Consider the following 17,371-nt stretch of genomic DNA (forward strand, 5'->3'; position numbering starts at 1 on the left):
ATGGGAGAAAAAAAAAAAAACATTGGGACCTAATTAGACTAATACTGCCAGATTATCCTGCAATGCATGGTAATGCTGAGAGAGAACAGTGTGACTCCTTTGGAGCCTGATTGCTCCCGTAAGTGCAATGCCCCCTGTAACTTTCATCATGGACATCTGTGAAATGTGCTATTTTCCTGCAGATTTTGCCCATATGAACAAGAAAACGTGGGTTAAAGGATCACGAAGACGATCTGATCTTCTTCTAGCTTAGATGGGAGTAAAAGGGTAAAACTTACATGTGTCAATGGAAAGGTTCTCACTGACTTCAGTGTTTGCTTTCCTGGGGCTGTGAGTCAGAATGACACACAGGTGGTGGGGATTTAGTTATCCCTTGAATGTTTCCTGTCTATTTTAAGAAATTGTCTGATTCAAATGAATTTAGGAAGTTCACTATGCAGTTTTTGACTACTTCAGGAGCAAACATGCAAGACAAAGCCCCTGATTAGTTTGCTTGTATATAAATACAACCTTAATAAAGTACTGGTTTTTTCCTGTTAATAGCATACTGCTGATGGAAGAAAGGAAAGGTATTCTTTAATTAGAAAGGAATCTCATTATCCCTCTCCTTTTGTTTTGTGCTTTTCTTACTGGAGTCTGATGAAATGAGACAATTCTACCAAAAAGCTTTGCCTCTGTAATGCAATCTGATGGACATCGAGGTTTAAGGCATTGAAGCACTATGAGGAGGTGAGAAAGTATGGTCTCCTACTGTTAATAGAATGAATAGATATGTTCTGTTGAAGGAGGAAAAAAAATCAAGTTTGCACTTACTTTGCTCTCCTAACTGATGTGTCTGGAAGTCAAAAAAAAGACAATATTAGGGGGTGTTAACAGTCCTTCTTAGATCAAGTGATTTAGCTAGAGCAAACGAACCACTGACTGTCTTGAAATTGTCAGAAAGATCCAGAGATAATGAGCAGTCAAGGCAAGTAAGAAGCCCTGGGGTCTCATTTCATTCTTCATTGATTTGTATGAAGAGCAGAGCCCAGTAAGGAGTGAATTTTGAGCCTCTGCAATCTTGTAAACCCAGTTTTAGAGACTTGAAAGAGATAGCAAAGAAAAAAGATGGACAGAGGAGCCTTTCTTCCCATTCTCTTCCCTAATGCTTGACAGAGATGAACATGTAATTTCATCTCACAATACCTGCCTGATTACATGACTTTAGTAACAGTTTTGCTTCCTGTAAATCTCCAGGTACTTTGTATTGCTTTCTGATTTCCTGAACAAAAACATTTCTGCAGTTCTTTCTGTTTGTGCTGCTTTCACTAATGAGTTCTCAGAGGTACATTAACCTAAATAGCTTTATAAATGAGAGGTGTTAAAGGAGGCCTTTTAGCTAGTGCAGAGGGCTTGGGAATACGAGTAAGAAGCCTTCTCCTCTATTCTTTCTGTTCTTCTTGCACAGAATTTCCCTCTTTGGGGGAAATGGGAGCTGCCATTCCCATTAGGTGCCCCGCCTAAACTTGATCAGACAGCATCATCTTTCCTTGCTGAGATGCAGAGTACTCCAAGTATCATATATGCCCACAAGAATAAAAGTCTTTTAGCTCTATTCCTATTTTACTTCACCATTTCATTGGTGCTGGGGAACATCAGCTATCTAAGTAGTAAAGAGCAAAAGAACTGAGATTATAAGGAACGTAAGCAGGCATTACAGCAGGTATAAGGTATCAGATAGCTCCAGGACTCTTTTTTTGTCTCAGAACTAAAAATAACTTAGGAAAATTAACAACATCAAAGTTCATGTGCAAGTTGGCATGCCAAAGGCAGAGAAGCCATTCAACCAGGAGGTGTGGTGCAGTATCAAAACTGAGCTTTGTTCTCCTCATTAATATCTGACCTACTGTGAAGAAAGGAAGTGAGAGAGTTCCTCAGGCAAGACAGGGATGCATCTAATTGGCAAAGGATGGCAGCTTTCTCCCCATGGATGTATACTACTGTATTATTTTGCCTCCTTTAACCGGAGAGAATGCAGCTGTTTGTGTGTTCTTAGCAATCACCCATCATCATTGTATGGTGGCCTTATGATCCAATTTTAAGGTTCTTAAAAATGCCTCTGCCCAAATTAAGGTGCAAATGAGACCATATGCCAGTAACAATAGTAAGGGTTTTATTTGATGGTAAATATGAGACACAGAGAGAAAGAGAGAGAGAGAAAAGAATAAGTAGAAGATAGGTGGGGGGGGGGGGGCAGGACAGAAAGAGTGACAGGGACAGAATAAGGAAAATATCACCACTCCATGGATCCCAGCAATGTTTGTTGATCCTCTCCAGCTGCTCCTCTTGGTGGTAAAGGTCCCCCCAGAAGGCACAGAGTCCAATGGGTATATATGCTCAGGCCATGTCCCCCTGGAGTGGGGGTCAGTCTCTCACAGCAGACTCTGGGTCTGTTGCATCACGTGCAGCCCTGTGGGGCCACGCCTCTCATGGAAATGTCCTGTGGATGTGCCCTGTGGGGTTGGGGGTTCCACAACTGGGCCAGTTTGTGTAATCGGAGGATGGGTGTTTAGTGTCTCTCACCAGAGGTTGCACCATGCACCCAAAACCTCCTCCTCCCCCCTCGGTTGGGGGCAGTCTGTTTAAACCTGGCTTCTGTGAGCTGGGCTCTCCCCCACCCCAAACTCAGCCGGGGATAATTGCAGCTGGTGGCTTTGGCCTTTTGTGGATGCAAACCTTTCCCCCACCCTGAGATGACTGAACAATGTGTTTCCCTTTATCTAATCAACAGTTTGACTTTCAGTTCAAAGTCCCACTCTTCAGGGAGGCTTCTTTGGTTGATGCTTCTTTATAATGAGCAAAACTTTATATCAATGTTTGGGGCATGAAGTATTTTCAGTCTCTGACAGGTGGTAATTGAGAGTGGAAACCAAAATAGTTAAAGTACTTCAAATAGCATCATTGGATAAGGCTTGATATTAAAGCTGCTGCAGGTGTGCAACTTTTTTGTTCAGCCCTTTTTCCATGAAGCAAATCGTTGGCCAACTGCTGGAAAACCATTTAGTGCTCTGGGATGACATTTTGTGTTCATTTTGTTCAGCAGCAATAATTTTTAAATTATGTGACTCTATACATAAGGCCCCCTACTACAAAATACTACCCCAATCCTTCTTCCATTGTGGTTGATATAAAAGCTCTTATTGGTTTTAATGTGTTCTGTATAAAGCTCTGTGATTGTAGTGGGGAGTCAGGAATAATTTATGCCACCTACTGATCAACTAATACTCTCTGGTGGCTTTTTTTTTGTGTTTGGAATAAAAGAGCACAGACAACTTCCATTTAAGATAATTTTACTGAAGACTGCTGACTGAGATTAAGCTGTGTAGAGTGTTTTCTGGTGTTCCTATTTGATACTGGATAATAGTAATAATAAACCAGCTTGTAATTTCTGCAGTCATTAAAGTCTTTAAAAAATATGAAAAATGAGCTACATATTTATGACTTCCTTGAGCAAGCTTATTAAAAATATTTGTCAATAACGTTAAACTGTGAGGAAGAATTCTGACAGATTATTTAACAGAACATTTAAGGTTTTCATTAAAATTACTTTGAGTTGTCTGAAGTTCTATAGTTATTCCATGAAGACTTTGAATTCAGCACATAGCCTACTCTCTTCTTCTTCAAAAAACCCACTAAATCAAACCAGAAAAATATAGCAACTTAATCCAATAATTTCCCATGTGGCCTTCTTCCCTTCAGAAATATATTGACTCATGAAAACTCATCATGTGTTCTCTTCCCCATCTCACTTTTGAAAGTGCCAGTGGCATATGCTGCCAAGGGGAGGACAAGGGCCCATCTATTGTCTATAGTATCACCCTTTATACCTCACCACCATCTCCAGTTGTTGGACTAAGGGTGGTACAAAGTATATCCCTGCCTATCCCTTTACTATCTGTCTATGGAAGTGATTCTCATGAATTTGCCTAATCCCTTTTTAAACATCTTCCTTGAAAACAAATTTCATACCCCCATTTTGCTCTGTAAAGAAGCATTTTGCATCTACCTCTATGTTGAACCAATTCTTCTACTTTCAGTAATTGCCCCTTACTTCCAGTATTGCAAGATTTAGCAAATAAGGTTCTGCACTCAGCTTAACCTTTCATGACTTTTCAAACATTTCAGACACACGTCCTTAGGCTTCTCCCTTTTGAAGTCTCGGCCTTTTTAGCCTGTCCTCACAAGGCATTCCCTCTGTCATCCTACTCATTTTAACTGTCTTTACCCTTACTCTCTTTAAACACTGCTATGTCTCTCAAACATGAAGACTTCCAGTTTTCTATTTATCCAGCCTAAACTTTGAGGACAGCAATCCTTAAATAGAACTTACACTACTTTTTTTTTTCTCCTGAATTAGGGTTTTTCGGTCCCTTGCAGAAACATGCTTCCACTGATAAATTTGCACCAAGGATTGTCCAAATAACAAGGATGATGCAAAAGCTGGCTAAAGAATAAAAAGAAGAAATGTAAACATGTGGGAACTCATGCCTTCTAATCAACAAATCAATATGATTACACAGAAGCTTCTTATTGCTTCAAATACACTCCACTCACATATCTCACAACCTTGACATCATATCCAACTTATACAGCCTACTTACTCACACATTCTGTAACTTATAACTTCCACATATCACACTACTTATACATCTTACTTACTTATACCTTTTACAACTTTTACCTAATACACTACTTATGCATTTTACCTATTTATACATAATACACTATTTATACATTTGCTTGCTTATACATGTTACTCTACTTATACATCTTACAACCTTTACATGATACAGTACATATACATTTTGCAACTGCTGTGCGTGAGATCTCACACTGCTTGATTGGTTTCTCTATTTTGTCCACGAGCTCCACACCTACTTTTCTGATAATATGATTGGTTTTAATCTAGTGTGGCACAGCCCTTTTTTATCTATTCCTTGCTGTCTTGGTATTTAGTTTTTCAGCTTCTTCTTTCCCAATTTAGCACAGTTTACCTTCCAGTCCTTGATGACTTCCTGAGGGCTCTAACAGGTGGGGCTTCTAATCCAGGCACGCAGCATCAAGATGATGCCAGCAACAAAACCCATCCAGTGATCAGCAGCCAAGTTAGCCCAGGAAATCCAAACAGCAAGCTAACAAAGGACAGGGAACAAATATAAACCTACCCCACCTCTCCCCTTAAACCTTCAGACTGGAGCTTAAAAACCCTCTTAGGGCTGATGTGCTGCAGCTGAAGGTGGAAAGGTCAGGTGAAGCCAGTGAAGGTAATTCCAGCATGGTCCCGCTCTGAGGGCTCTGATAAGAAGAGCTAAAGATGGTTTGGCTGGGGCATACTATCAGGGTTCAAATACCTTACAACATAAGCGTATGCAACATTTTCATGTTTGTTTTCAAGTTCACCTCAAGATGGTTCATCCTGCCCATATGTTACTTAGTGGAGAAAATAAAGTGGCAAAATATTGGTAACATATTTTGCTTTTCCAGAAAGTACAAGGCAGTCAAAAGTCAAAGCTTCTTATTTTTTTGCATTTTGTAGGGAAATTTTTGTGACCTAGATTTGAACACAGTCCATGGCTGCAAATATCTGTGTTTATCACTAGCCGTAGTTGATCGTATACAGCACTATAATAAAATGAGATGGAGCTATGAGATTGAGTAGTTCTTAGGAAAGTCCATGTGTATGCATATACACACCCATTTTCTAGACAGTCTCTTTGAAACACTCATCTTCGCTTTTCCAGAAACATCGTGTTACATGTCTGACTAGCCTTCGGGTCATTTATAGCTAGAGTTTTGCCTTAGTAATTTGCAAACAGACCACTGAAATCCAAATAGAATTAAATCCTCACAAGAAAGTGAGTTAGGAGCATGAGGCTCTCCAGTTGTTTCGTGGGAAATGAAAAGGGAGTGCGCCCTTTAAAAATCTCTGCAGAGGAACCTATTTCTCTCTCTTGCCAATTGAAATATTGAGTTAAATTACTTGTGGAAGAACTAGTCTCTAATACTTGTAAACACTTTTAATCTTGTTTTAAAACCTGTAAGAGGGAATTAATTTAACATACAACTTGGCAGTAGCTAATTCAGTGATTAATTACTCAGTTAAATTTATTTCATACTGACATTTCTTTTCTTTTTAATTTTCCAGCTATTTCCTATTATATCCCAGAGACAGGTAAGCCAGTTTGGAAAAAATAGAAATTGCCATCAAGTTCAACTGCAACTTTACAATTCTCCAAGGAGAATCAGAGTGCTTTTAGATGGGGAATATATTTAGGAAATGTTATAATGCTTATTTTTCACTCTGTGTACACTTTGTGGTCTCTGATATTTGGACATTGGTTTAAAAATAATAGTGGTAAAATATGTTTTTGCCAAAACCACTTATCATCTTATTCTTTAGTAGGTTATGATCAGCAAAATTGATTTCATGTTTTGTAAAACTAATATTCAGATTAAAAAGTCTGTTTTTATTGGTATGTAGACATTCATTTTTAAAATATTCTATTCAGATGAAAAGCTATTTGTCATTTAAAAAAAACCCAAATATATATATATATATGACAGGTAGCCCTCTAAATCAAGAAAAAATAAATCCCAAAATCTCTTTTTAAGAAAAGGCTTTAACTGAAAGGGTGCCTCATAGATAGTACTATCAAGCATGTTTCTGCAGCATTCTTATCAGCATCTCAGAGAGATGGGTTCAGAGATTCCAGTGGAGCACAACCTGGAGGCCCTCGCTCTTGTTATGTCTTCAAGATTGATAAAGATAAAACTCGTATGCCAAGTCAGCCTCTGGATCTTTCTGTGGTTTCTTCTGGAACTAACAATGCTACGGTTAATTAAAGAGGTTGAAATTCCATTCTTGAGTGCGTCGCCTTTTAGTGAAATACCCTTCAAGATCTTTCTGCTGAATAAGCTAGTTACATGATAAGTTACTAGTTACTATGAATTATTTAGTGAATATATTACTTCTCAACTCAGAAGGAGGAAGCACAAAAAACATCTCAGCAGCTAAATGACATGTATTTTAGAAAAATATGGCAGATCATGTAGTGTCAGCCAAAGCCACGCCCAAACTCCAGCTTACCCTCTCAGAGCAAAAATAACTAGGTACAGCTTTCTAAGACAAAGTTGTTTGTAATCTCTTTTGTAACCAAATTAAAATTCCGTCAAGTGTGGAAAATTGCCTCATGCCACCAGAACACCTAAAAACTAAATTAATGTAAAGCTAACTTCACAATGGATCTGATTTGGCAAAATGGTTACTGGGTTTTTCTGCCCTATCTGTGAAACTTCCTTTTACAAGTACTGGAAAACTCTAATGTCTTGTGGCTTAGAAAAGTAAATATAAACCTACAAGGATCATCAAGGAACATAACCATTATATGTTTTATATTAGAAGTTGAATTTTGAGAATTTTTGAGAGAGAAGGGAAGGGAAGGTGGAAGTGAACTCAACTCTTCTGAGTCCTGTGCATGCATTGTTCACATTCACTTCCTGAATAAAAGGAGACTAATATATTATTTGGTTTTAGTAAAACCATGCTTCATTTGCATTTTTTTTCAGTCAGGTTTGATTTTTAAAATACATCTTTTCAGGACTGGCATACATTATTTGGCAGACTTAATATTTGTGCTTCAGAACATGTGCAGCTACAATTAGAACTCCGGTGGAAGTGTAGTGCATTACACCAACCGTGACTGTTGAAATTATTGTAAATTATGAAACCATGTACAGTGTTCCTGCAAACACTCCAAGAATGCATTTAAGTCTTCAGTTTGCTGAATATGGATGTGCACCAGAATTTTATGTATCAAGTTTAAAAAATTGGTCATAAATGTCCAAAATTAATTTTAAAAAGTCCCCCTACTTATAGATTCAGAATGAAAGGAATGTAACACAGGGTAATAAATATTATGAATTATTAAAGTGAAGTTATAGTCCCCTTTAATTAGTAAATAATAAAGGAGGATTTATATACATGCTTATGATCTTGTAAATCTAAAGATTATTATTTTGCTGGTAACTTCTTACTTATTTCTTCTAGCTAGATCATTTCAGCATGTGATTTAGGTACTGCTGAAAATACTGACATACTGGCCTGTGGGTAAGTCATGTTTCCCTTTTCTTAGTCTGAGAAGTTAACATCTAAATCATAATATATTTCCAAAACTCTAGTCAGATTGTTGAGATTTGATACTGTATTTATTTTTGGTGAAGAATCTGTTTTAACTTCAGTAGAACAAAAGCATGAATTTATGCATTATGACTAGGTGTGTGACAGTTTAATCAGGAGTTGTCTTGAAATATAAGTTAATGAGGAGTGTTTATTTCAATATGGCTTGAAAAATTCCCTCTCTTCTCAAAATTAAGGTCATGAATCTACAAATATGAGGACTTTGTAAAACGATAATCACCACATTGCTTTGCAGCTAAACAAATTATATTTGTCAGGTGGCAGTAGGTGGCATCATTACACATAGTCTGCAAATAAAATCTCAGAGCTGGGAGCAAACGTTGTCCTGTGAGTCCTACGTTAAGTTGCACTCTGGCTGAGACTGCAGCCCTTGGAAAGGTGCTTTGCAAGTGGGAGAACAGTTTCCTCCCTTCCTTAAAATTTGAGTAAATGATCAAAACTAAGAGATTCCCTGCATATCAGGAGTTTTTGTAATGACATTATTCCTGGGAGGAAGACTCACTTCCTGTTGGTTTTGGTCCACATTTTTTTGGTTGCTCTGTGTGTGTGTGTGTGTGTGTGTGTGGTAACAAAACAAGCCAGGTTTAAAGTCTGTTCACACTAAGGTCTTAATTTCTCCTCCACTGGAAAATTCTTGTACAAGTCCCTGCAACTCTACTGCTGAGCAATGAGGCAGGACCACCATTAGAAGGGACTACTGACATTGAGAGAAGAGGGAGAAGCATACAGGGAATGCTAATCCAGTTAAATTTGTAACTTTAAAGTCAGTTGTAACATTAAGTGTGTGACTGATTTTATCTTTCTAAAGGAAATCTTCAGATTTATCTGGAAGCATATGGTTACCACCATTTTAGTTTTTTCCAGCTATCTAAATTAAAAGGTGTCCTCCACAGTTTGTCCTTGGATGATGTTGCCATAAGTATTAAGATATCTCTGCAGGAAGAATATTTTAAAAATTTGTAGAGTACTTTGGAAAAATATTTCAGTAAGTGATTGTCAGAGCTTCAAATTCTGTCTGTCAGTGGGGAACTTGCAAACTGCAACCCATTGCAACCTAATGTGTATCTACACCACATATGGTCATAGGTATTTAGCAGCTTGCACTCAAAGCAGGAAAAGAAATTTTGGTGGAGATTAAGAATGCACAGAATGTGTAGAAATTGATTAAACCGTTACTCATGAGAATAGACCAAATATATAGCTATCTATTCTCTACAAAGCCAAAGGGGAAGATACATCTAGTGGATAAACCTTTTCCCTTCAAACATGCTTGAGGAAATAGATTTCAGTAGCAGTAATTTTAATAAACCTCTTAATAGTATTTCACAACTTAATGAGCTAAATTAGTTCAGGATTAATTACTACAAACACCTGGGAAGCTGGAAGTACTTTCAGTGACCTATGTTTGCAGTATTAACTGGGAACTGAGTAAGGAATTTCGGTGAGACCACCCCCACTACCATTAATTGCCAGATGCTGCCATTTACCTTGAGCTCTATAAAGCAGCGCTAACAGTTTGCCTGTCAAGGGTTTGAGTCCTGGATTTTCCATCAATATTGACCCATTTGCTACTGAAAAAGGGCAGATTTCTCACTCTGAGGGCAAATAGCATAGCACAACCACCATATAAGCTTTCTCTCCTCCTGGAAAGGTGCCTTCTCCATACATTTATTGGGATAATTTCTGGCCTTACTCCATAACTCAGATCATTTGCAGAACTTTCTCCAGCTGGCATAGGACAAACTATTCTGAATTTGCTGAAAACTTAACAATACAGATGAATGTGTGCAAGGACTCCAATCTGCCCTGTTCCTGTTCATTTACTGATGGAGAGATATACATTAAGCTATTTTGGGGTAGAGTGACAGACATTCCAGATTCTGCCCCTGTTTATATATTTCTCAATAAATCCATTGGAGTTTTAAAGAAATCTTTAATTCACACAAACGCTAGTGAGATCAGAAGTTGGCTCTCAGTGCTGATTTCAAAGACCTAGTTCGGAAGTCCTAAGAGACGCTTAGGTATAAGCTAGAGATTTAAGCAGCTCCACAGTGACCGGTGAGGAAGGAGGAGGACTTTATTAAGGTCCAATTAATCTTGTGCCAAGGTAGCTAGCAAAAAGGGTCCCACAAATAGCATGCTAAATAAACCCACTTCTCCCCCCTTTATGTACAGCATGTCAAGGCAAATAACTTATACATGAACTGAAATTAATCTTTACATAAGAACTTCTTTGTGGATTTAGTCTAAAGTCATTCAAGTAACAGTATTTTGTTTTTATGGCTTAGTATCAGCCCTAAGGTAAGTTATTCTGAACTTCATTTGCTGACTCCTGAAGCTGTGATCCAGCTAGAAAACTCTTAATTTGTAACTATTTATTACTGACTGTTATGTTCTACACCAGACTTTTTGCTTTCTTGATTTTGTTTTTGTGAGCAATTTTTAGCACATTTAACTTTCTCTCTCTAAGTACTTCCAACTTTCTAGGGACAATCTAAGTGTCCCTGAAATCAGTAGGTGCCTTTCACTGACTGTGCAAAACTATAACTCAAATCAAACAAGTGTAAAGGCAAAGCACTTTCCAGAATATCAGCATGGTACTAGAAATGCCATTGGATCAAAAATATTAAAAAACAACAAATGAAGAACAATAATCTTGAAATAAATGAGATATGTAATCATAAACAAATATATGGTGTGCCTGCACTAATAGTTCACTTTTCTTTGGATTCTTGTGATCCATGGGGGAAAAAAGAGAAATTCTTCAACACTCTTATTCTGAAATCTTGAGTATAGCTGCATTATACGTGGACAAAAGAAAAGTCCTGTTCTTGGTGCATCATTTCAGTGCCTGTCCAAGGCAACGCTTTAAGCTATGTTGGCAGAAGGGCTCTTTGTCCACTGGAAGTTATCTTTATGAAAAATGAGATGGGAAGAGGTCAGTGGAAAAGACAGTGGCATAAATCTCTACCAGAAAGCTTTCTGATCTTGCAAAAATTTTAAAGATAGGCAGCATAGACTGCATAACAACTAGATAGCTAGATACCCACATGCAGCTTTTTGGCATACTAATGGGGAAAAAAAAGCACTTGCAAGTATTTTCTACCCAAAAATTTAGTCTCATAATAAGAATCACTGAAAGGAATTTAGATACCACAGGTCTGTTTAGTGTTGGTGATGGGCCACTGTGATTTCCCATTTGAATACTGTGTTTCCATATTTTTGCCTATCCCTAGCAGATACTAATTTTGTGATGCTTTATCAGGGTGACAGTTATTGCTATCTAGGGAAAATGCATCATTGATTTACTGGTTTTCCATTCACAGAGAGCAAAACTGAAGGACCATTGGGAAATATGAACTAAAACTTCTTGAAAAATATTTATCATTTACTAGTTGAAGGTAAGTGCTAGAAAGATCATTTCTGATGAAGTCTTATTCCAGGTTTGTCAGAATAATGACTGAAACTGAAAAAATGAAGGTGTTTACTTGCTCTGGTTGCTGAGTTACAGGAAATGGTAAATCCTAACTGTAACGCGAAAGCAATGAATTCCCAAAGCTTCTTGTGTAAATGCTCGGGTTTCAAAAGGAAAGGACCAAATCAGAGAGCAATATTTTGCTAACACTTTTTAAAGAAGCCATCTCTAGACTGACATAATGACATGGAGGTTTTTCAGGGTCAAATGCAAAGTTGTACCTCACATGCTTTCCAGCAGAAAAACCAGGTCAGTATGAGGCAGATCCTGACAGTGTGGATATCACCAAGCACCTCTGGGGAGAGCTGGTCCCAGCAGGGTGGGAGAGCAACACTGGGCAATGAGTGGTCAAGGGCCATAGGTCACTGTATGTGGCATAAGTGTCTAGCAACTAATATTTAGCTAATACAGCATCAGCTGGGGCCTGGCATGGCTGGAGTAAGAGAAACATGTGACTTGTGGCGGCAGAAATGGTTCCTGCAAAAATATGGTGACAGTTGCATCTTTCTATCTGGTTTTGTTTGGGGTTTTGGGCATTTTTTCGTTTGGTTGGTTGGTTTTTGTTTTGCTGGGTTTTTTATGAAGGAAGACTTCCCCATTTTTCTGCAGGTGTTTAGTGGGTAGGCATCTATTCATGAACGAGATATGTACTGTGATCTCCCTGCTCAGCATGAAAGCATTTTTGAATCCACATCTACTACGTGTGAAGGGGGTTCTGTCAGCACTGCAGAGGCTGGAATGCAGCTGGTAAAAGTGATGCTTCCATGAGTAGGTGAGCAAGAGAGTCAGCAAGAGGGTGTGAGGGCTGCACAGCTGGGCTGAGGCAATCAGTTGGCAGGGCCTGAAGCTTGTACCTTCTTGTTTAAGTTCATTGAAAGTGGGGAAAATAATGCAACTTTCAGCATCTCGATTAGTTCCAGATGTAATGGAGTGGGTGGGGAAGAGTTTTGAAGTGTCTCAGACTGTGTTTTCTTTTAGTTGACAGGGTACAAGCCTTCAGGATGTCTTGACCAACAACAGCAGAAGTGTTGCAAATGGCATTTATTAAAATAGTTTTGAATCTGCTGCAAATACACAGTTCAACTTGTAGCATTCATTGCAGAAGCCATGAGTTCTCTTGAATAGTATCTTTCTAGTAATTTTGATTTTTCATAATCAGCTCAGAGAAATATTTTCTTTCTACAGTGGTGGAGTGAGTCATAGTAGCACCTCTCACTTAAATGTGTTCATGTAGATACTTATGCATTTTGTTTATTATGAAACAAAGACTAGACTAGAAATAAAATGGATTTTCTGGTTAACATGAATATGCCAGCTTATTTACAACAACAAAAAAGAGTTTGTGGGTGTGAACCATTTAAAAAGAAAAGGAGCTCAGCTTAATTTATGCCAGGTTTCAATGCCTTTAGTGGTTTTTCATAATGGGCAAAGCTCCTTGGATGATATGTCACTTGACAAAGAATGACAGTTAAAAAAAAAAATTAATCCCTTATAACTTGGCTTCTGGAGTAGGTTTTCACTAAAGATGTCACCAAATGACTCATATCAGAATCTGGTTGCCTGTACCCTTAGCATGATACACAATTCATTTCTTGCAAGAAAGAACACCTTCTGGCAGCTGAGTTCTTCACAATGTTTTCTAAGGAATTGCTAAAACTTGTGGTGATTTCCTCAGAATTCCCTTGTTCTTCCCTGAGTGTGTTTTCCCCTGTTGCAAAGCTGTGAACATTGAAAATTACAACCACATACAATGGCCACCAGTATGTTTCCTGTGCTGTTGATCTCTCATCCTGTAAATGGCCCTGATTCATGTATATACTAAAGAGAAAGGGAGGATAATCTCACAGAAAGTTGTTGAGGGATAATCTCATGGGAAGTTAAGAAGGATTAATGTTATCTTATTGAAATAAGACTAATTTCATGTATAGAAGGATATATTTTGCCTAAAGAAAGAATATATAAAATTAAAGCCTATGAAATACATTTAACTGGGTCTCTAAATGTATTTGAAAGCAATAGCACTTAACTACTGTGTTTAATATGTAATGTGAGCTGGAATCATAAACTAAAGTTTATATGTCAGGCTTTCCCTTCGTCTGTAACCCAGTTTTTATGAGATATTCTTTTGATGTCATTGTACTTTATTGTGTACACTGATAGGGACTTTAATCCACAGATTAATGGCACAACAGAATGACAGCTCCAAAATATGTACTTGGTTATTCAAAAAGCATTAATCTTTAGAGCTGTGTTGTATTTAAAAGCAATATATTGTATAATCCTGTAGAATGCTTTCCTGCATACACATAGTGCTGGGTATTAAACTCTTTATCACAAAATACTCAAACCAACTTATGATTTTTTCTGCTACAGTTTTCAATAATTAGGGGATCAAGTAATTTAAAGATCAAAAGCCCTAAATAGTAGGTCAATTATGATTTTCCTTTTAAAACTTATTTTATGCGCTTCTATTTATAAACATAAAATAGCTGTTCATACTGAAACAATCTTCAGGCTTCAAAAACCAGATAGATCTGAAGCCAAATTTACCTTTTTTTCCTGCCTCTGTTTTTGCCATGCATAATTCTTAAATGAACACCAGGCTCCATGCTGTAGCAAATTAAAAACCTTTGCATGTAAGGAACATGGAACTGCTGCAAATTTCAAACAACTCCCAACTCCTGATAAAATCCTGATGGTGCAAAACGGCTGAAGAATGCACAAACTTTTAAGAGAGGTGAAGTGTTTAAAAGCCTTTTCTGATGTGCATGAACACATCCTCAATGATGTTTCTCATTACCAGAAAAGGCTCTTGTTGACAGGACAAGATTGCATTAAGAATTTTCCGCTGCCAAGGTCCACCACCTTTCACACCCACACATCATCCTGCTTTTCCCAGCTACATTTCTCTCAGCTGCAAACATAGAATCATAGAATAGAAACATCCTTTTTTCCCTCCTCTTATTACACAGCTTACCTCCTCCAAACACTGTTTTCGATAATTTGTATCCCTCCCCTATTTGCCCAACTCTGACAAACCAAGATACTAAACTCTGCACCTCCTGCACAGCCCACAGAAGAAGACGTTCTCTCCCACCCTCCCATTTCACATCCTGTCATGGCTGGCTTTGAACCTGGAAATGCAAATGTAGACACTGGTTGAGTTTCTGCATTCCTGCAGGATTTAAGTGATATGCAGCTAAAGATCTCCAAGGTGGGGCTGGGAGATTTTGCCTTAAATAATTTTATCCTCAGGAATTTGCTGTACTGATGCAGTAGTTTCATGGTCATTGTTGCAGCAGAGACATTGCTGCCTGCAATGAGCCACTCCTGTGCTGCAGACATTGATCCTGTTATTTGAACTGTTGGTCAACAGGCAGGATTTGCACGGTTCTTGGACGCAGTTTGCACATTCCCATGTCATAAAATCATGTTTATTCACTGAGGGTTTGCCACTCATCAGGTGGCTTTTTGTAGCGTTTTTGACTTTTGTATAGTTCTGAACCCTAAGTATTTCATGCCATTTACCAAACTAGCCCAAAGCTACTTTATTTCACTCATTCCCCCATGAAATTAGTTTGTTTCTGCTCTATCTCTGTATCTCTTTATTCCTGATACATGCTGTTATGTATACTCAGAAAACATACTAGGAAATTAGCACTCTGTGGATAAGAAAATCATGGTTCTCTGTTACATTTTTTCTTTCCATCCTTCCTTAGAAGTTATTTTTAAGGAAGCCTATATTGCAAATGGAATTTATTATTGGAATTACCTTTGTTTCATTTTTCCTAAAAGACAGAAAATTTAAAATATCTAAAATACCATATCTTAAATGCTGACTTTCCCAAGGATATTGTTTAATGGGAAAACTTTAAAATAATATATTTAGAGGGGTTTGGGGTCTTTCTGTGGTAACATGTTGTTTACTAATACCATTCCATGAATTTATCAGCTGACGAATGCCTAGATCCAGCAAAGCATATGGCTGTACAGTTACACTTTCTCAAAGCTAGATATTGAACATGACCACAAATGTTTTGCAAATTAAGACTGCAATGAGGACTACATAGCCATACAAAGACACTGAGAAGAGTTGCACTATGGAATATTTCTTATTTCTGCCTTTTTTTTTCTGAGCATGTGAAAGAAGATTCTTTGGATTGTCACTAAAGATGAAAGTGCTATATCCATACAGGTAAATTGGATTTTTACCCATTCACTGGATTATCTTATATACAGTATTAAATCAGTGTGGTTTACACCTGGGACAGTCAGCATTCTCCCAAACAACTCCTGGGCTAGCTTGGCATATATGGACCGTTACATTATTTTAAAATAATACTGAAAGTGACTGTTTAAGAATGTAAATATATTTGATCTTATGAATCCATATTGTTGGATTCATTGCCATAGCAGCCTTAACTTTGCTTTGAGAAGTGTTTGAATCTAATCATTATTTTCAGAGATGGAAATAAATTCTAGCCAACTTAATTCTATCAATAATGAGAAATCTTTTTTCCATAAATTAACATTACATAATCCGTCTCTGAATAGTTCCTCCAATTGCACATGATTATTACTCAATCACCAAACCAGTCCTATTTGAAGACATTTTTGTATGAATGCTTTTAATTTAGGTTGTTTTCTTTTTTTTCCCTACAGAAATATGTCAGCAAAGAAACACTGTATGTATGCATTTTTATATGTATTCATGTCTTGGTTTTTCCTGCTTGCCCATTCTTGGCAAAATTGTAGATCACACTGATCCTTCTTTTAGAGGTGCAGTGCCCAAATGATATCTTTAACTAAGTGCACCAGAACCTTGCATTCCTTGCAGGACTTTTAGCATTAGCAACAGATTCTAACTATATATCAGCCATGAAAACATTACTACATTGAGCCAAGCTGCAGAAAAGCTTTACCAATATCTACACAGGCAGCAAATAATCAGGTTTTTCACAATCCCCTCAGTCTGCACAACTGAAAGCATTAATACTTTTAGCCAGCAGTGAAAGGAGGTATTTAAAAAGCATAGGGAAGCTGCAGCAGCAAGGAAGCACATTTCAACAGCTATTGTCCATTAAGCTTATTGTGAACTAATACCATGCCTCCTTTTATTTTTTCACAGTGTATCTGCCATCTTCCTGTCCCTCTACATTTTCCTCCTGGCAGGGATAGTGCTTATTTCATACTAACTGTTATCTCTCTGTGCCAAGGATCCTCATGAGTAACTCTTTGTGGTATTTCATCCCATCTTCCCTTACACCTTTCTTTTTCTCTGGATTAAAATCCTGCTCAGGCCCCCAGCACCTCCTGCCCAGTGGTAGGGTCATCTGTCATGGGCACTGTCACTCTTGTTCCATTAAGACCAGAACAGATCATTTGGTCCATGTCAGTTGGTTTGTGAAGTCATACCAAATGTTTTATTATCTGGGTCATCTTGTCGAGACTCTTTTCTCCCCATTAGCAACATTCCTTATTCTCTTCTCAGAACAGGGGCCATAAGTATTACTTTGTCCCCTTCCCTGTTCCTCCCACCCCACATTCATCCACTCCTTTCCTTTCTATCCAAGGGGCAGCTCCAGTTTTTCTTTCACCAGGTCATATCCTCTTCATATTCCATAACATTATAATTTGTTTGCAAAATATGTTATCAATCC

General features: G+C 37.8%; 1 long non-coding RNA gene across 1 annotated transcript; it reads left to right on the forward strand.

Moving 5' to 3' along the window:
* The first annotated feature begins 640 nt into the window (after positions 1 to 640).
* LOC125320752 lies at positions 641 to 11,637 on the forward strand. The gene is made up of 4 exons (XR_007201275.1): positions 641 to 729; positions 6,185 to 6,211; positions 8,087 to 8,146; positions 11,563 to 11,637. It is a non-coding gene; the product is annotated as an uncharacterized LOC125320752 (long non-coding RNA).
* Positions 11,638 to 17,371: the final 5,734 nt, after the last annotated feature.

This window comes from Corvus hawaiiensis, chromosome 2 (assembly GCF_020740725.1).
Source record: "Corvus hawaiiensis isolate bCorHaw1 chromosome 2, bCorHaw1.pri.cur, whole genome shotgun sequence".
NCBI classification, from domain to species: Eukaryota; Metazoa; Chordata; class Aves; order Passeriformes; family Corvidae; genus Corvus; species Corvus hawaiiensis.